Source organism: Prionailurus bengalensis, chromosome D4, assembly GCF_016509475.1.
Source record: "Prionailurus bengalensis isolate Pbe53 chromosome D4, Fcat_Pben_1.1_paternal_pri, whole genome shotgun sequence".
Classification (NCBI taxonomy): Eukaryota; Metazoa; Chordata; class Mammalia; order Carnivora; family Felidae; genus Prionailurus; species Prionailurus bengalensis.
This window is the reverse complement of record NC_057359.1, coordinates 57,383,185-57,404,165: the sequence shown is the minus strand read 5'-3', so window position 1 is coordinate 57,404,165 and position 20,981 is coordinate 57,383,185. Positions and strand designations below refer to the sequence as shown.

General features: G+C 40.0%; 1 protein-coding gene across 2 annotated transcripts in view; it reads right to left on the bottom strand.

Annotated features, from left to right (window-relative positions):
- Nucleotides 1-20,981, bottom strand: part of RUSC2 (RUN and SH3 domain containing 2) — a 67,846-nt gene that overhangs the window by 36,005 nt on the left and 10,860 nt on the right. The window contains exon 1 of one of the 2 annotated variants that reach the window (XM_043566266.1): nt 6,317-6,473. The exons of the other annotated variant lie outside the window; for it this stretch is intronic. The gene's annotated coding sequence lies outside the window, so the exon portion shown is untranslated. Of the gene's footprint in view, nt 1-6,316; nt 6,474-20,981 lie in introns of those variants that run through there. 2 annotated transcript variants of the gene reach the window in all.

Sequence of the window (20,981 nt, the reverse complement as noted above, 5' to 3'; positions counted from 1 at the left end):
AGAAGCAGATATATATTTTCACTGGAGGAAACTACCTCAGCTTAAGCAGACAGGATTCTCAAAATTAAAAAACAAACAAAAATTAGTTAATATCAAAGATCACAAATACACATGGAAGCACCATATATGAATAACAGAGAAAACAACAGATTTAAACTGCAAGGACTTCAGATATTAAAAATGTCAGATACAGAATACAAATCAGCTATGTGTGAAATGTTTTAAATAAAGGATGAAATCTCAAAGATAACCAAGTAGCAAGAGATTATTAGAAAGTCTAGGGATGGTGAAAATAAAACGTTTATGAATATAACCACTGGCTACTAAGCATTCCTATTCCTGGGCCAGGATGTTTTATGGGGAATCACTATGGTAAAAACAAAAAAAGGATATGAAGGCTAATGGGAGATACATTATACACCCCATTACAGAGGTGAACAGTAGCCTACTCAAAACAGTGTGTGAAAGTGCTCCATAAACTATAGTGTTTTTATAGAAATGTAAAGCATTGCTATTACTCTTTAAAAATGCTAGCATCCTTGGGGTGCCTGGGTGGCGCAGTCAGCTAAGCGTCTGACTTCAGCCAGGTCACGATCTCGCGGTCCGTGAGTTCGAGCCCCGCGTCGGGCTCTGGGCTGATGGCTCAGAGCCTGGAGCCTGTTTCTGATTCTGTGTCTCCCTCTCTCTCTGTCCCTCCCCCGTTCATGCTCTGTCTCTCTCTGTCCCAAAAATAAATAAAAGTTGAAAAAAAATTAAAAAAAAATGCTAGCATCCATTGATGATTTTTGTCTGAATCAGCTATTATTCTTTCTACGTTTATTAGCTGGCATTCTAATACAAGAACAACTTCTTTTCTTTCTCCCTCCCTCCCTCCCTTTCTTCCTTTGGTATCTGTATAGACTCTTGTAGACTCCTGGGCTCTTTTCTTTCTTTCTTTCTTTCTTTCTTTCTTTCTTTCTTTCTTTCTCTCTCTCTTTCTTTCTTTCTTTCTTTCTTTCTTTCTTTCTTTCTTAATTGAATGGGTCATAATCCACTGTTGGTATTACTGATTTTGATGCTCAGATTGCCCATATTTGGCACTATTTGACTTTTTTCATTGTGAAGACCTTTACTGCTGTGTATAAACTTTTAAAAATTGACTATTTATTTTGGAATAATTTTCAATTTTAGAAAGTTATTTATTTTGAAATAATATTTGAACCATCAAAGATAGTTCAGAGAGTTCCTGAATGTCCTCCAACCAGTTCCTATTACCATTTTACATAATCCTTGTACATTTGTCAAAACAAAGACATTAACATTGTACACATTACCATTAACTAGATTTGCAGACTATTTGGATTTTGCCAGTTTTCCTACTAACGTACATTTTCTCTTATTTGGATTTTTATTTTTATTTATTTTTAAGTTTATTTATTTTGAGAGAGAGAGAGAGAGAAAGAGAGTGTGCATGACGGGAGGAGGGGCAGAGAGAGGGAGAGAGAGAATCACAAGCAGCCTCTGCACTGTTGGCACGGACCCCGATCCAGGGCTCGAACCCACAAACCGTGAGATCATGACCTGAGACAAAATCAAGAGTCAGACACTCAACCGACTGAGCCACCAACGTGCCCCTGTTATTTGGCTTTTTAAAAAACTAAATGTATATATAACTTTCATAAAACATGTTAGTTAAAAAAAAAATAAAGCCAAACCAAAAAAATAAAGAAACAAACCTAAAAAAGATATTCAGATGTGTTTATATTGAGATAAATAGCATGGATATTATTGTTAAGTATAGCTCAGTGAAGAAAAAAGATCTGCATTTTCCACAATCAAGACACTGAGTAGTTGTGGAAACTATCCAGGCAGGTAATTTTTAGTGAAAGCAAGCAGTATTAAAAAATAGATAAGACTATGTGATCCTAGTAGACTTCTGTTCCCAGTCTTTCCCAATAATTTCTTTGCTTAGCTTTCACCTCAGGAAACTCTTCTTTGGAAAACAACAGGAGTACATTTGTTTGTGTTGACCTAGGTCAGATATCCTGTACACCAAAAACAACCTATAGTAGGTAACACCTCTGGCCATGTTTTTACCACAAATTGTAGACTGATTTCAGTAGGAAAAGTCAGAAGTGCTCAAATCATAACAAATCAAATAAACTCTGAGATACTATAGTAGTCTTCCTTTATCTGCAGGGGCTATGTTCCAAGACCCCTGGTGGATGTCTATAACCACGGAGGGCACTGAACCCTATATATACTATGTTTTTTTCCTATACGTACATACATGTGATAGTTTAATTTATAAATTAGGCATAGCAAGAGATTAACAGCAATAACTTACAATAAAACAGAACAATTTTAACACTATACTATAATAAAAGTTATGTGGATATGGTCTTCCTTAAAATATCTCATTGTACTGCACTCACCCTTCTTGTGATGATGTGAGATAAAATGCCTCTGTGAGAAGATGAAGGGAGATGAATGACATAGGCATTGTGATGTTGTGCTAGGTTACTGACCCTTTGACAACTGTCGGAAGGAGGATCTGCTTCCAGAGGGACCATGGTTGAATGTGCACGGGTTAACTGAAACCGTGGAAAGTGAAACTGTGGATGACTACTGTATACTTCTCCCTGATCTAGAAGCATTCCGAGGCTATTAATTAATATCATGTGAAGAGTTAGTCAATCACTCAAGCAAGCAATCAACCCACAAGCATCCTACTATGAAGCACTGTGCTGGAAGTTCAGGGGTAAAAGCCCAACTTGAGGGTCTCCTAATTTTGTTAAAATCATTGCCAACATGTCTGTGGAAAGGGCTAAGGCGGCAAGAAAGACATTTCAGGATAAGTGTTAAAGCAGTGGTCTCAAATTTTTTTAGTCCTAATACATAAAACAGAGCTACTCTGGTTGAAACAGGGGAGGCCTAGAGCTCCATACACTCCAAATCCCTCTCTCCACTGTGGGGGTCCCCAAAGGCACTTCTAGGAGAGCCTGTGCCTTAGCGGGAGAAATTCTGAAAACCTCTAGGCAAAGCCAAAGGCAAAGGCAAAGGCAAAGGCAAAGGCAAAGGCAAAGGCAAAGGCAAAGGCAAGACTGTCCAACATGTTTTGTTGGGTTGGGGAAATGGAGAGTGAAACAAATGATTAACTGATAGAAATCATCTCTTCTCTCTTTCTTCATGGCTCCCAAATCAAAGAGGTGTGGAAAATAATAGATGCGCTAATAGCAGAGTTACTTCTGAGGGCAAAAATGAATTTTCTACATTAATTCAGGAAAATCAATTTGTGTCACTACCCTCCATACCTGCCAAGATCCTATGTCTTTATAGGCCTTCAGATTTAAAAAAAAATATTTATTTATTTTTAAAGGAGAGAGAGAGTATGAGCAGGGGCGGGGGCAGAGAGAGAGGAAAACACAGAATCCGAAGAAGGCTCCAGGCTCTGAGCTGTCAGCACAGAGCCTGATGTGGGGCTCGAACCCATGAACTGTGAGATCATGACCTGAGCCAAAGTCAGACGCTCAACCGAGTCATCCAGGCGCCCCTAAAGGCCTTGAGATTTGATGGAGATTTTGAATTTCTTACAAGATAAGTGCCTCTCTTTGAAATGTGTGAGAGATGCTGAAAGAATTTGGAGATTGAAGAACTGGTGGTAATAGTGATACCCAAGCGTGTCTGCATGGAGTTACAAGGAAAGAATAAACAGAATGTTAGATGCTTAAGAGCACCTGGCTATGGCATCAGGAGTCCAATTTCACAAATGAAATAGCAGCCAATAATACCAGAGCTCATCTGTCTTTCCTCCTGGTTACATGTAGCTGCTCCTAACTGAGGAGGCCACTGCTCTGAACAGATATTATGTTATTTTGGATTCCAAATGAGACCAGCCAGCATGCTGGGAGTGTGTTGGAAGAGGCCTGAAGGGTTGTCCCAGACACACCCAACTGCTTCCTTACGAGGACTCCCTAATATAGAATCCTCTTTCTAAGCACAGAGCTTTGCTTTGCTTTCAGCTTTTCAAATATGTCACAGAAAGGTTCAGCTCAAAGTGCACTCCCTAAAGTCAAATACAAACACTATACAAAAGGCGTGGCTCTGAAGTAGAATGGGCTCTTTCCTAGGACTACCTGGTACGGGCAGATCTTCTTTTCCTCAAGTATGTCTTCCCTTGTGACCTGGAAATATGCAGGCATCTTTCTTTAATGTAATCAAAGTAGCTGACAGAATATCCAGGTGGAACCTGGTGGAACCCCTAATAAGCCTAAGCCTTCACCTCTCAGGCTCAGCTGTACCTGACGCTCCCAAGGCTCCAATTCAATGAATGGAGATTGTAGCACTGGGAATTATAGCTAGGAAAAGAATAAACTAGAAGCCACTGATCCTCACTGACCTATAAAGGGTTGCTTTTCTTTATTCCTTACAAATCTGGTAATAATAAACCTAGTTGTCCCAGAGTCTTTCTCTGCTCAAAAGAGATTATACCTAGTAAAAAAAAAAATTCTTCTTTTCTACTCATTCAGCCATCAAGAGTATAGCTTTCTCTAGTAGGTCAACTATTTGATTCCTTCCTTAGTTCAACTCATAGCACCTGTTTGGAGGCAGCAGGCTGAATCACATGACCTCTTAAGGTTCCTTTCAGCTCTAATTACAAATGAAGCCAAATTAAAACCTGGAGCCCAAGGAAAGGTTCCTATGCAGAGTGCTAGTTAACGTCCTTCCACTCACCGTCTTCTTGCCTTTCAACAAAAATACACAGACACACATGCACACCCACACTTCCAGGTGGCTGGCTTCTATTTGCTACAGTTAGAAGTCTCCAGAGATTGAGAATTTGCTATAAATCCTATCTCTTTAGAGGATGTAGGTTGGAGAAAGAGAAGACAACTATAGAGAATTAGGAAAGATTTAGCTCCTACCTTGACAGACCAAGTTCTTCAGCTGAGGGTATGGAGGAGGAAGATGGAGAGATTAAGCCTTCCAATGCTGGGTGTAGGTGAGCAGCAAAGGGAGGAGTAAACCACCAAGACCAGAGACAGTGTGCCAGATGTGGGTAGTCCTAGGCCCAGCTCGGGGTGCTCTGTTAGGAAGACAGCTCTCAAGTGTGTATTTGCAGCAGCAAGTTGGCTGGGACAAAAAAGGCCCAATGTGGTCAACCCCTTGTTTTTTCTTTAGCTGTTCCTTTTGGCCCCTAGCCTCCAGGAAACAAGGCCAGAGTGTTCTCCGCTTCCCCTCCCCCAAGGCAGTGGACTGAGGCACGCAGGCTGGTAAGCTGCTATCCTTTCAGTCTATCAAAAGCTGTAAATAAAAGGCCACAAGTGCACAGTGAAGTAGACTATGAGAAGAATCTAGATTGAATTACACAAGCCAGTTGTGGAGAAAGGGTGGGGGAGATAGGAGAAAGAAGAGACAGAAGTCTAGCTGCCCTTCAAGGAAATATTATCATCCAAACACATGCCTCCCTTAGCATGACTGCTAGAAGCCATCAAAGCATTGCTCCCCTAGGGAACCAGTCTCCAGTCTGGCCTTTTTCTCAGCAGAGGGGTCCTAGTTTCTGAGAATTCTCCATGAGACTCAAAGCCTTTTCCCAGAGGTGACTTACCTTCTGATAGACTTTAGAAAATAGTCTCTTCAGTCCAGCTTACCATGCTTGGTAAGAGCACCAGGACTGCTTCAATAGCAGGTGGCAGCAAAGACCATTTCTCTGTACCAGATACTGTATTTGCTTTAGTTATAAGACTAAGATGAAAATAAATTGATGTATACTTAAAAAAATGTCTAAAGCAGGTGGCTAAGGTCTGGCCTGAGTCCTGAGTATTCAGGAGCCTCAGTTCTGTAATGATTCAGAGCATGGATTTTGGTGTTGACAGTTCTGGATTCAAATGTGACACACTACTTGCTAGCTATGGACTTTGGGAAGTTACTCAACTTCACCAAACTTCAGCTTCCTCATTTGTAAAACTGTCATATCTTCCTTCAAAGGCTTGAGGTAGAATTAAATAAGATATTGCATGTAAAGCGCCTGACACAAGATATGTGCTCAGTCATGGTCATTATTATTATTATATTTTTGGCAGATGATCAATGGAACCTTTCTTCTCTTCTTTCCCAATTTTCCAGAAAATCTAAAGGCTCCAGGTCTAGGGAACTGGTAGGCAAAACCTCTTTAAAATATTGAAAGGAAATGGAAAGAGTTATGTTGTTTTTTTCCCCTCCCCTGCACTAGAACTGAACCAGTCAGCCTGTGCTGATTATACTCTGGACTGGCAGTCTGGCCCTGGGAGCCTAAGGCTCTCCTAAACCAAAGATACTATTCCATCTCTAGTATTACCTGTTGTGGGGCATGCTCCCAGACTGATGGTGCTTCTCCAGGGGCCCCAGATCAGATCCCAGTAGATGTAGGAAAGAAACAGTCTGATCCCAGGCTGGGAGGATAGGTCTGTCCAGGCTGTTGTCTGCCCATCACAGCTGCCTATGAGGCCTATGGGTTAATAATAGCAACTCTGATGCCAATGGATTAAGACAGCACTGTAGGAGGTGTTTATTTTTACACTCTGGCGTCAGTATCAAGTTCTACTGGTTACTGCCCAAATCTAGGACAGCTTCCTGCTATAAGAGTGGCCTCAGGCTTCTCCAGGATGCTAAGTTGGATTCTGAGGGAAGTGAGCTTTGTTGAAAACAGTTCAGAATTCACAGGGGACAGGGAAGGGGAAAGGGAACAAACAGACCTGTCATGTGTCCAGCTGTCTGGTCCCAAATCTCTGGGACCAGGAGAATTTCAGTTGAGAGCTGTTCTTTATAGCATTCTCCAGAGTCAGGTAGGCCCTGGACAAGAGACCCAATACATTGTTTTGGAAGGGTGTACACATACATACACATACAAACAGGCTGCACTGAAATGATCTGAATAATGACAAAGATCAAGAAAAGACTTCTCTCAACTAACCAGAAGCTTGGCCTTATCAATCACAAGTTCCAGATTAGCGCAGTGAGTGCTGACATTACAAGACAAAGATATCTAAAACAAAATATGGTTAGGCTCGTCCTTAATTGATTTGCATAGTGTCTTTAGCAGGTAGATCAAATTCCTTGAAAATTTATTTGGCCAAAGCTCTTCCTAGACATAACATAACAGGATAGAAACACCAAGAAACCAGCCCTCATCTTTCTGGCCTAGAGCCAGTGCCCAGAAAATCTTTCCTGAAAACTTCTTTATCCCTCGGGGCCTATAGATTGGGGTCCCAGGGATCTTGCACTTTGACTACAGTATCTAGAACTCTGTGGATAGATATCCCACTCATCTCCCTGAAAGGCAGCTCCTAACACAGATTCATCTTGTTCTATTAGGCAGACAGGGATGTGAAAAGGTTGACAGCTGGACAGATGATGTAAATAACCTACTAAGGGGCCATGTGCACAGCAGACTGCTGTGGAATGACAAAAATGTACCACACATTAGGTAGGAATGCTGAAGTGCAAAGAAAGCAGCCAATCAGCCAAGCTCACGGTAACAGTGACTCCATCATCTTTCTGCCTGTGGCTGACTCATAACCGTCGTCAGTGACACGACATATCATTCTCTTGAGGAGCTAGAGTGCTGGCAAGAAGGTAGGCTGGTGAACCACTCATTCAATACATTTTCCCCCCTGTCTTTCAAGGCTTATCTACCTGGTCATCAGAACAACAATGCAGCCTCAGAAACAACCAGATTTGATCACTAGAGATATGGGGTTTGATCTCAGCTCCATTTGGAAGCTACCCATGCCTAGGATTAGTGGCAGGATGCCCAAGGACGGGAACACTGCTTTCATTCTTGGCTTTTTCTCTGACTTGCTGGGTCATCTAGGGGCAGGGTACCTGTCCTCTCAAAGGTAAAGGGGCTAATTGTATCTATCTTCTGGTGTTGTGGCAAGGAAAAATATTCGAAAAATTAAAATAAGTAGCAACAAATGTAAATGCTATAAATTCTTTGGACCAAAGTATTTTAGAAATATAACTGTCATTCATACATATAGGTGTGGAGCCCTGGCCTTTTAGGTTTTCCTTACAGGTCATGGAAGCCATGTTGGGAAGAGCAGTTCCTTTCCTTCAGGTTTATAATCCCCACTTCTGGTTTGAGGAACAGTTGAAATAGTTAGGAATCTGCTTACCTAGACATAAGGTATTAGTTTCCACTAATGTGTAAAAGAGTGAAAAACATGCAAGCAGAAAGAAACACCTCCACTCACCCACTTGCTCCATCCACAAACCTACTTCTCCCAACGCCTGAGCCCAGGACACTGATCGGAGGCTTGTATCTCATTGATACAACATTTAGCAGCAGTACTTACCAACTGGATTTAGCCTAAAGGCCTGAGAAAGCAACATTAATGAAAGGATGTATTCCATTGCTCAGTTAGAACAAAGGCAACACTGTGTTCTAAACCCAACACAAGCCTTCTAGCCCAGCAATCCCTCGCTATGGGGTTAGTTTGCCAGGTCTCCAGAGCTCATGGAGAGGAGAAACAGAAATCTATTCTTCATTGATGCTGATACTTCTTTTTCTGCAAGTGCCTACACTGGGATTCAAAACAGATGTTCTGACATCCTGCAGCTACTGGTGAGACCCACTCTCCTTGCAGCAAACTCTATCTGTAAATATGTAAAGGGACAAATAGGAAATATTTAGGCTTCATGGGCCATGTGTGTGTGTAGGTGTATTTTTTTTTTTATAGAACTCTTTAAAATTGTAAAAACCATTTTCAGTTTGTGGGCCATAATTTGCTGACTCTAGACCTTAAAGGCCCCTCTTATTCAAGGTCTGCATCTCAGAATTCTGGCTCTGCTGGGCTGGCCTAGAGATCCTCATTCCTCTTCCTGTGGGGCTGATGCATATATTTCAGAGGCAGCTCCCCTCTAAGGAGCCACTGAGGAATGTGAAGGAAGAATTTTAAGGTTATTTGTATTGGAGCTAACCAGACAGGCTAATTCCCCTCATATAAAGCACTTAAAAAAAAAAATCTGTGGAATTTAGCTTACTGCATTATCACTCTGGAGTGCAGACTGAGCTATAAACAGTCTTTGTCTTTCTATTTCTGCTTAATAATACTATGCCACACCTCTCTACAAGGCCCCTTCCCCTCCCCTGCTCCCAGTTTCCAAACTCACACTTGAATTGGCTCTGGTCCCAAGTCCCTCTCTCCTCCCCATCCCTCCCACTTCTATATGTGGTATGGTTGTGGATAGCAAGGAAACTATCAACAGTCAGATGGGTTTGGACGCGGTAAATATGGATGAGAGGCGTGGGGGTAGGGATGAGCTCATTTTGAGCAAAGGTTTAGGGCTGACTGTGAATCTAGGCTCTGTCACAAAAGTTACATGTTTTATAAACTGGATCAAACTGCTACAGAAACAACTTAAGAACAATGTGCACAGGGTCAGGAGTAGTTGGAGTTATACCTCTCACATACCATGGATTAGAAAGACATAAATGTCTTACAGCTAAAGACTAAAACTTCTATCTAATCTTTACAATGAGCCTTCAAAGTAGAGATTATCATCCCTATTCTGCAGTTAATTAAGGAAACTGAGGGTTTTGCTCTATCTAAGATCACAGAGCTAGAAGGTAGGGGAGTTGGGCTTGGAACTCTTGTCTGACTCACTCCAAAGCTCTTGCTTTTTCCATTGTAATACACTACTAGTATTCTTGGTGGAGAAGAACAATAAGCAAATGTCTTCATTTGGATCTTGTTCAGATTTTGTTTTAATAGCAGCAATTTGTTGGTCTGTTCTCACCCCCCCTTTTTATTTTTTATTTTATTTTATTTTATTTTTTCAAAGTTTATTTATTTTTGGGACAGAGAGAGACAGAGCATGAACGGGGGAGGGGCAGAGAGAGAGGGAGACACAGAATCGGAAACAGGCTCCAGGCTCTGAGCCATCAGCCCAGAGCCTGACGCGGGGCTCGAACTCGCAGACTGCGAGATCGTGACCTGGCTGAAGTCGGACGCTTAACCGACTGCGCCACCCAGGCGCCCCTCACCCCCCCTTTTTAAAATTAATTTATTTAAGTAATCTCTATACCCAATAAGGGACTTGAACTCATGACCTGGAGACCAAGAGTCACATGCTCCTCCTATGGAGCCAGCCAGATGCCCCGGTTTGTTCTTTTCAATAGTTTGAATATTAATGAATGACAAGGTGCTTAAAATCATAAGCATGACAATTTTGTGTGATAGCAATTCAGGTCAAATCAATACAGCAATATTCACATTTAAGCTGGGGCCTTATCTGAGCGAACACTTGTTTATTCTTCAACAAGAATAAACAGAATTTTAATGTATTAAATCTTTGTCTAGTTGCCAAATAAGTCTCTTTTCAATAGTGGTATATGTGTATGTATATATGTATATATGTATATATATATATATATATATATATATATATACACACACACACACACACACATGTGTATGTGTGTGTGTGTGTGTGTGTGTGTGTGTGTGTGTGTGTGTATCTTTGTGTAATCAATGTTACCTTGTAATCAATTTGGCTGAGTTGAATTGTAGTACGCCACCTTCCCAGGCCCGGATTGTTAGTTACCAATCAAATATCCATTCTCCCTTTCTCTTTCAAATTAACAGAATCTTCCTGATATTCAGGTGGGTACAATGCTTTCCAACTAATGGAGGTAGGAGTGACCAATGGACTAACTTGTGGTAAAAGTGCTGTGAGAATTCTGGGTTATCTGTTTGTGATGAACACGGTGCCTCCTTCTTCCTCCCTTCCTCCATCCTGATGCTAGGAAGGTAGGCATGATGGCTAGAACTACAGTAGCCATCTTGAACCAACATGGCTTAAATATATCAGAGCAAAAAACCAGAAGGGTTCTGAATCTCTCATTTAGACTGTGGGGCTGCCCAGACCAGCCCAGGAAAGTCTTTGCATTTTTGTTGTTACTGAAAAATAAACTTCAGTGTTATTTAAGTCCTCAGTTTTGGGTTTCTGTTACTTCTATCTATTTCCACTTTATACATCCAACCAAAGTCCAATAACCACTAAATCTCATTAATTCTATCTACCCATCTCTACCCCCAGTGCTACTACCCACAACCAAGCTATATGTATCACGTGTCTGAACTACGACATCAGCCTCTAAACTGATCTCCCTTCCCAGCACCATCCTTTGAAAATGAAAACTATTTACATCACCCTTTTGCTTAAAAACCCTTCAAAGATTTTCCATAAAATCCAAACTCTGTACCCTGCCTTTCATGACTTACCTTTCTGGTCTCATCTTTTGCCAATCCTACCTTGCCCTGTAGTTTGTTATACCATTACCTCTCTACTGACTGGAATATGGCCCCTCCATTTGTCTGGCCAACTCTTAATCATCCTTCAGGTTTTTAACTGAAACATCTCACATTCAATGGCCTTCCCTAGATCACATTACATGCCTTGGATATATGCTCCCCAAGCACCTTGAACTTCTCTGTACTGTGTTTTAGTTGTTTATTTAGCTTGCAATGCTAGATAGGCAAGCTCCATGGGATAGGTATCTTGTCCATTACTACTACTAGTCTATCCCCAGAAACTAGGGCAGAATCTGGCACACATAAATCTTTTTGAATGAATAAATGAAATTTTCAAGAGGCAACTAAACAACATGCATCAGAGTTTAAAGTAAGTATTGTCTTTAGTCTACTTCCAGGAAATAAATTTAAAATAAATAACATGATAAAAGTACATAAGATATATACATAAGTATGTTCACTGAAGCACCATTTATAGAAGCAAAATTTTAAAAAAATTCTAAATGCTCTCTCATTAATTAAATTATGAGGTAGCATTGAATTACTCTAGATAACATTAAAAATATTTTTAGAATAGTTGTTGAGATGAAACTATGTCCATGATACAGTTTTTAAAAAATAATTTATAAGGTATAATTCATGGCATGATCCCATTTTTATTTGTAAAAATGTATACATATTTAGTTCTTTATCTGTATTTTGAGTTTTCTGGCAGTAATTGGGCTGATGGATTCTTTTAGGCAACTAGGATCCTTATAGGCTGGAAGGTCTGGGCCTCATCGACCAAATCATCATAGGAGACATGAGGGACCACCCATTTACAACCCCAAAGAGGACAGACACCTGTACTGGGGAAACAAGTACTTATTAAGTGCCTAACACCTATTTCAGGGAAGAAGCAAAAGCTACAGGCATGCTCTAGGGCAAATTATAACTGATTGAGCAGGCTATCTGTCATAGTAAAGATTCAAGTTATATTCAAAGTTCTAAATGCCTTATAGTAGCTTGAGAAAATTATGGAAATAAAGACAAGGGAAGAATATTCTTAAAACTTGTGCCTGCCCGTTTCATTAATAATTTGGTAAAATAAAAGGTCACATCTGAAGAGGGGAAATTTTCTTGTATTTTTACCTTGAATTAGCTAGGACATTCATTCACAGATGGGCATAAACCTGATGGTTATCTTTATAAGAGTTAAGAAAACAAGAATGACATGAAGTACAAAGAACTATAAAGCAAATAAGTGTATTATAACTATTATATACATTTTCTCTTTCCTCCTTGGTTGCATATTAAGGACAGGGGCTGTCTTATTCATCTCAGTAGTTATTTACCCTAGTCTAGAGCCTGGCACATATCTTAAAATGTTCACTGAAATGAACTAAGGAAGAACTGAATCTTCACCAAACTAAACTGGAAACATTTCTTTTTCCAAGTAGAATTTGGTTCATTACAGCAGTGGACCTATTTACACACTAGTTCTAGTTTTTCTTGCTGAGGTGTGGGTGCTGAGAGGATCACCCGAGTACAGTGGTTGGCTTCTGGAATGAGCAGGGCAGATATGCCTGGGTATAATTCCTCTCCCGGAGTTCCCTTCACACTCACCACACTCCCTCTATTGCTAGTGGGAGCTGAAGCATGAGAACCAGAACAGCGTGTTCCAGCCAGAATGACAGACTGCACCCCCCCCCCCCTTTTCTTCATCTCTCCCCACTTAACCTCACTGGTCTTCAACTCTGTCCTATGAGCTGCTTCCAGTGGGGCTGCTGAGCATTCCACAAAGAATGCAGGATGTGTCTCAAAGAGTCCAGCACTAGCTGAGGAACAGTTTGTTTTTTCCTAAAAATGGGCAGTCTATAAAGTTACGTAAGACCCAGCTCTTTGCTGGGAGGCTTTCCAACTCTAGCTGGAGAGAGATTCCTCAAGCTATTTAGAGTTTCAGGAAAAGGGTTTGGAATTTCCTGCCTGGCCAACCTATACTGGAGACATCTCTGTGTAGGGATGGGGAAGTTCCATCAGAGAAAGTAGTAACTGAACTCCCATTGCCCCTCAGGGGTGGACCCACTGAGTTCTAGAAATAGTCTGATCCAATTTATAGTTAAAATCTCAGAACAAGGACAAGCCCCACTGCCAAAACCAGAGCCCAAATCGAATCAAGCCTTTGGGGCTCACTCAAAGGATGCTGGGCCTGGGAAATCTAATAGCCTGACCTAGAAGCACACCAACAAAGCTCTGGAAGGGCTTCCTTTCCTACTTTATGGAGGAATTTGTGGCCTGAAGAACCTCAGATGCCAAAGTCTTGCACAAGGACTAATCAGTCAGTCAATATTAACTGAATACCTATGAAATGCCTGATACTGTATTATGTGACAAAAACAGACCTGGTACCTGGTATAATGTACAGTTACGAAAAGGTTGGTATGTAATTCTGCTCTTAAGGATGAATTCTGTAGCACAGGGCAAGTTATTTGATCCCTCTCAGCCTGAGTTTCTTCAGCTGTAAAATGGGGATAATAATACCTCTCTTACAGGATGGTAGTGGGAGTTAGAAGATACAGAAAACATCTAGTGCAGTCACTGGTATCTAGTAAGGGCTTGGTGAATGGTAACTATAATAAGTGTGAATCAGGAATTTCTTCTTTTCTTGAACATCCTATTGCCTTTTCAAGACTGCACTACTGTTCAACTTACAACAGGGAACCTTGTCACCATCATACCCATGTTTTTCTTTTCAATAGGCACACCACCTCAAATTATTTAACCTTTCTTCATGGCTCTGTTCTTTATCCTCTGTAAGTTGTAAAGTGGCTCTGCCCCAGAAAACATCTCATAGGAATATAAAGAAAAGAAGGTTAGAGTAAGTTTGCAACTTATCTGTGAATCAAGAATTTCCCATCCAGTAAACACAGTGAATTCAGGCTCTTGACTACCTAAATCATTCAATGTCAGTCAAACATGGTGAAAGCAAGTCCTCTACGTAAGCTCCTGGGCTGACAAGATTCTTTTTGAAAGGTCTAATTAGTTCCAGACATGTGCACCATGTGACACTCCCCAAGTCCTATAGCTTCTGTTTTAGAAAAGTCTTTCTAGGCTATACTCTCTTCTAATTCCTACAACTATTGCTATAATTCTAGGCTCTCCTTCAACACCATTTTCAAGGGCTATCAATTCAATCTTTGGGCAAAGGTTCCCAAGGGGCAGGAATTGAGACTATTTCTGAGACAGATGATAGTTTGGCTGTGCATAAAATCCTAGGCTACCAGTAAACTCTTCTCAGAAACTTGAAAGCATTGCTCCATTGCTTGCTAATTAGATTCCATTATTGTTCAGTCCAATGCCATTCTGATTCCCAATATTTATACATAATCCTTTTTTAAAAGAATTTTGAAATTTCTCCAAATGTCCAGTGATACAAATTTTGACAATGAGGTACCCTTGGGTAGGTTATTTCTATTTGCTGTATTGGGCACACAGTGGGCCCTTTCAATGGAGACTCATGTTCTTCAATTCTGGAAAATGTACCTGTATTCCTTCTTCCCTCCCTCCCTTCCTTCCTCCCCTTTTTCCTCCCCTCCCCTCTCCTTTCCTTTCCTAATTTCCTTCCCACCAATGTTGAAGATTTAGAAAAGAGAGGGATTAAATGATAAGCAACATCCTGAGAAGCAGTCGTAGCTCCAGAATTTCTATACAGGTTGAATTTAGGATCAGCAAACACATCAGAAGGGGTGGGTAGGAATGGGATGGCATTAGGGGCTTGTTCTGAAGTTCCATTTGTATAGCAATCACAGTGTTTTTACTCTGGATTTACTTGGGGTAGCTTAAAATGTATATCATTTAGGTATGATACTCTGCTGTATGGATATAAAAAACAATCTCAAAACAGCTTAAGCAACAGAAGAGGTTTATTAGCCATACATATCAAGAAGACCAAAGATAGAATTCTGAGGGGAGAGTTAATTCAGACCCTCAGCGTGTCACTCAGACTTTCTATTAGGTGATAGGATGGCTATTACCACCGCAACCATTACATCCAGATATGTTAATATTCAGAGGCCAATGGGGAGGAAGGTGGATAAACTCTCCTAAATAAACTGTTTGGTTTCAATGGGAAAGTAGTTGTCGGGCAGGCAACCAACTGCAAATATTTCAGGGTTCTACCATGGCTGAAAAGATAATGTAGGAGGAAAAGCAATCCAGTGCACCAGGGAGGGATTAGCCTTTGTTGGGAGCTGGGATATTTCCTCCATTCCAACTAGTAAAGAGAGGATGTCTGTAGATACATTTGCAGGTTGGTAGTAGAAAGTGAGAGAGTTCATGTTTTATGCCTTTTTTCTTTCTGAAGTGCATGAGTAATAATCATCAACAGAGTGCATGGAGGGAAAAAAGGAGGGCAGAAGGCAATGAAAGTATAAAATATTTGTTATAAAGAGTGGAGGAACAACTTTGTTAGAAAAATATAGTAAGATTGATGGCCAACATAAATCTGGTGATGATGAATTTCAAGTGGTACTAAATATGCTGGGCTGTACAATTTTCTCCAGCAATGCATAACTATTTGAGTATACACAGGGAAGATGAGGGATTATGTTCTTTTAGGGTTAGGGTTTTATGAGATGAATACATTTTTATTTTATTTTTATTTTTTAAAGTTTACTTATTTATTTTGAGAGAGAGACAGAGTGAGCAGAGGAGGGGCAGAGAGAAGGAGAGAGAGAGAGATTCCCAAGCAGGCTCCACACTGACAGTGCAGAGCTTGAACTCACAAATCGTGAGGTCATGACCTGAGCTGAAATCCAGAATCGGACACTCAACTGACTGAGCCACCCAGGTGTCCCTAGATGAATATATTTTTAACAATGTTTTATTTTCTTTAGTGTTTATTTATTCTGAGATAGACAGCAAGCATTTGCACATGCTTGTGCAAACAGAGGAAGGTGAGAGAGAGAGAGGGAGACAAAGAATCCCAAGCAGGCTCCACTCTGTCAGAGCAGAGCCTAAAGCAGGGGTCAATTCCACGAACCATGAGATCATGACCTGAGCCGAAATCAACAGTTGGAGGCTTAACTGACTAAGCCACCCAGGAACCCTAGATGAATATATTTTTTAAAAGAATGATTATAATGTGAATTAAGTTTTAATTAAGTTAAAGGGCTACCATTGAGGGTACTTTAACAAGTGAATGGAATACACTAAGCCATAAACCATAAAGTCTAAATAGCAACATGGGAAAATGCTTATGAAATAATGTTAAAAGGAAGTGGAATACAAAATAATTTTAATGCTATAATTATATTCCTACAAACTTTATATATACACATAAACAGAAAGGATAGGCAGATGGAATTACAGGTGATTTAAATTTATTTTATTATTATTGTTTTATTTTAAATTGTTATTATATACAGTAAAACCTTGGATTGTGAGTATTTTGTTCTGCAAGTGTTCTGTAAGACGAGCAAACATTTCTAATACATTTTAACTTGATAAACGAGTGATGTCTCACAATAAGAGTAGTACATGACGCCACATGTCACAGGATCGCAACTGAGCCAATGATTCTTCTCTCTCTCCCTCTCTGCGGGATTGTGGGTAATTGTCTCCCATGCTTGGATGCTCACTCTCAGACCGCGGTGTTTAGCAGAAATCAGTGATTTTTCAGAATGTAAGCAGGTGCCCACAACTGGCACTACTGTATTTTTTGTCACTTCAAAGCACCTATGGACAGTCCTTTGCTTTTCCATACAAGAGTAAGCTTAGGAATGCTTTGCTTCATTCTCAGTCAGGCTGCCTGCTGCCCGATTGCCAGTTACATGAAATATAGTATATGACAAGAGTTGATTAATACTACACTGTAGTCAACATCCATGCGAGTGTATATAATGGCCCCCAAGCAGAAAAATGTTGAAAACAAAGGTGGTTAAGAAGAAGGAGATGATTACAGTGGAATATAAAAAGGAAATCATCGAAGTACGAACAAGGTATGAGAGTGGCCCCAATTACAAGATTTTATAAGAACTCTATATCTGCATCTCGTCTGCAGAGGAGGAAGAGAAAAAGGCAGAGGAATCCCTCACTTCAAATGATATTAGGGAGATGTGTCAAATGTGGGAAACAAGTGCAAACTTTTGTAGAAAAGCACCACCCAAATAAGGCTGTAGCACTGCAACTGATGAATTTAACAACAATGCAATGTCACGTTTCCGTGAAATCCTCAAAAGGAGGCAAAAGCAAGTGTCATTGGATAGGTTCCTTGTTAAAGTTGCATGAAAAGAAAAAAAGATTCCATTGAGCCAATAGATAGCATTGATTCTCTTAGTGATAGTGAAAGTCGTTCTTCACAATAACCCTAAATAACTCTTGTCTCCCTCATACCAGCCAAGAAGGTTTTCAAAGGTAAATACAGGTTAATTGGTTTATTTTTCTTTATATTTTGTATTTTATTATTTTGTATTATATTACAGTATTTTAGCCATTTTTATATGAATATTTTTGGGTTATGGAACAAATCATCTGAGTTTCCATTATTTCTTGTGGGGAAATTCACTTTGATTTACAAGTGCTCTGGATTACAAGTATGTTTCTGGAATGAATTATGCTCGCAAACCAAGGTTTTTCTGCACTTATTTATTTTTAAAAACTCCTACTTATGATTCAGTTCATGTTTAGCTTGATTAATAGATCTTCTTTTTAAAAGGTCTTTATCTAGTCTACCAGCCATTTTGTCTTCTTTAGAACTTGTTTTATTAAGTTTATTAATTTTGAGAGAGACAGAGACAGTGTGAGTGGGGGAGGGGCAGAGAGTGAGAGGGAGAGAGAATCCCAAGCAGGCTCCGTGCTGCCAGCACAGAGCCCGAGGTGGGGCTTAAATTCATGAAACCATGAGATCTTGACCTGAGCTGAAACCAAAAGTCAGATGCTTAACTGACTGAGCCACCCAAGTACCCCTAAAACTTGTTTTATAGGGCTAAAACCAAACTCATCCTGGGGCCAGGCTAAAATTTCTGTGGATGTAACTAAATTCATGGATCTTTGATGAAAGCAAAAATACCTCAGTAATGTACATTTGCTGAACTAGGCTAATTTAAGTCAGTTCGGTTACTATAATTCATTCATTATACAGATACTGAGCTTATACTATCTGTCAGACATTGTGTTAGGCACGTGAACATATAGCAGAAAACCACCTAAGGAACAGGAAGACCTTTGGCTCAAGCCTGACTTTCACAAAAGGCCTCAAACTTAGCCTTTAATCCTTATATACAAATGAATTTATATATGTAGTCATTAAAAAATAGCTTTACTGACATATAATTAACATACCATAAATCTTACCTTTTAAAAATGTACAATTCAGTGGTTTTTAGTGTATTCACAGGGTTGTGCAACCATCACCACAATCTAATCTTGGAATATTTTCACCACCTCTAAAAGAAACCCTATACCCGTTGATCTTGCATCTTACAATCTTGTTGAACTCATTTATTATTTACAATAGTTTTTTTGTGGATTCTTCTGGATTTTCTATGTACATGTTAATGTCATCTGCAAACAGAAATAGTTCTACTTCTTTCTTTCCAATCTGGATACCTTTTATTTCTTTTCCTTATCTTATTGCTCTGGCTAGAACTTCAGGTACAATATTGAAAAGAAGTAGCAAGAACAGATATCTTTCTCCTGTTCCTGACCTTATAAGGAAAGTTTTTAGTTGTCTTTCTCCATGAAGTATGTTAGCTGTGGGATTTTTTGTAGATGCTCTTTATCTGCTTGAGGAAGTTTTCTTTTATTTCTAGTTTGCTGAGTGTTTAAAATTTTTTAAAATGTTTATTTACTTTTGAGACAGAGAGAGACAGAGCGTGAGCAGGAGAGGGGTAGAGAGAGAGAGGGAGACACAGAATCTGAAGCAGGCATCAGGCTCTGAGCTGTTAGCACAGAGCCCAAGGCAGGGCTCGAACTCATGAGTCGTGAGATCATGACCTGAGCTGAAGTTGGACGCTTAACTGAATGAGCCACTCAGGTGCCCCTGCTGAGTGTTTTTATTACGGACTTGTCAAATGGTTTTTCTTCATCTATTGAAACAATCACATGATTATTATCCTACATACAGTCATTAAAAAAATTTTTTTTTAGGTTTATTTATTTTTGAGAGTGAGAGAGACAGAGCATGAGTGGGAGAGGGGCAGAGAGGGAGGGAGACACAGAATCCAAAGCAGGTTCCAGGCTCCGAGCTGTGAGCACAGAGCCCAACGCAGGGCTCAAACTCATGGACCGTGAGATCATGTCCTGAGCCCAAGTCAGCCGCCCAACTGACTGAGCCACCCAGGTGCCCCTACGGTCATTTTTGTATTAAAATAAATTAGTTTGTTTATGTAAATATTTAAAATATACCAAAATTACAATAATCCTGCTTTGGATTCCAGTCATTTTTAATATATAAAGAACTTCAAAAAATGGATGAGACCAGGATCTCTTTAAATCTTTAAGAGATCCTGGATTCAAAGACTATTCCTGCATTCAGAGTTTATGGTTAGGTGTTACCTGTTATAATGGAGCCCTAGACAAGGCCAATGGAAGCATAGAAATCATACCCAAGTTTGCAGGGGGTAGTTAGAAAAGATTTCAGAAAGCAGGTCATAAGAGTAGATGCTTAGAGGAGGAGTAGAAATATTCTTGTAGGTCAAGGGAAGGATTTGAGTCAGAACCATATGTATACAGTTCCTCATTATTCGGCCATTGAGAAACAGGGAAATTTTGCCATTTGCAACATGGATGCCTGTGGGCATTATGTTAAGTGAAATAAGTCAGAGGAAGACAAATACCATATGATCTCATTTATATGCAAAATCTAAACAAAACACAAAAAAACAAGCTCTTAGGTACAGAGAACAGATTGGTGGTTGTCAGAGGGAGGGGAAGGTTGCCTGGTGGGAGAAATGGGTGAAGGGAGTCAAAAGGTACAAACTTTCAGTTATAAAAGAAATAAGTCACAAGGATGTAACGTATAGCACAGCAACTATAGTTAATACTATATTGCATATTCAGGGGTGCCTGAGTGGTTCAGCAGGTTAAGTGTCAGACTCTTGATTTCAGCTTAGGTCATAATCTCATGATTAGATTGAGCCCTGTGTCAGGCTCTGTGTTGACAGTACAGAGCCTGCTTGGGATTCTCTCTCTCCCTCTCTCTCTGCCCCTCCCCCACTCATGCTTTCTCTCAAAATAAATAAACTTAAAAAAATACTATATTGCATATTCAAAAGTTGCTAAGAGAGTAAATCTTCAAAATCCTCATCACAAGAAAAAAACCTTTTTTTTTTTTTTTTAATGTTTATTGTTGAGAGAGTAAGGCAGGTGCACATATGCAGGCAGGTGTTGGGGAGGGGCAGAGAGAGAGAGAGAGAGAGAGAGAGAGGGAAGCCAAGAATCTGAAGCAGGCTCTGTGCTGTCAGTGCAGAGCCCAATGTGGGGCTTAAACCCACAAGCTGTGAGATCATGACCTGAGCCAAAGTCAGACACTCAACTGACTGAGCCACCTAGGCACCCCAAGAAAAACATTTTTTGTAACTATGTATTGTGACAGTTGTTAACTAGACTTATTGTGGTGGTCATTTGCAATTTATACCAATATTGAATCATTATGTTGTACACCTGAAACTAATATAAATGTTGTATGTCAATTATAACTCAATTAAAAACATGTGGCTTTCAAGA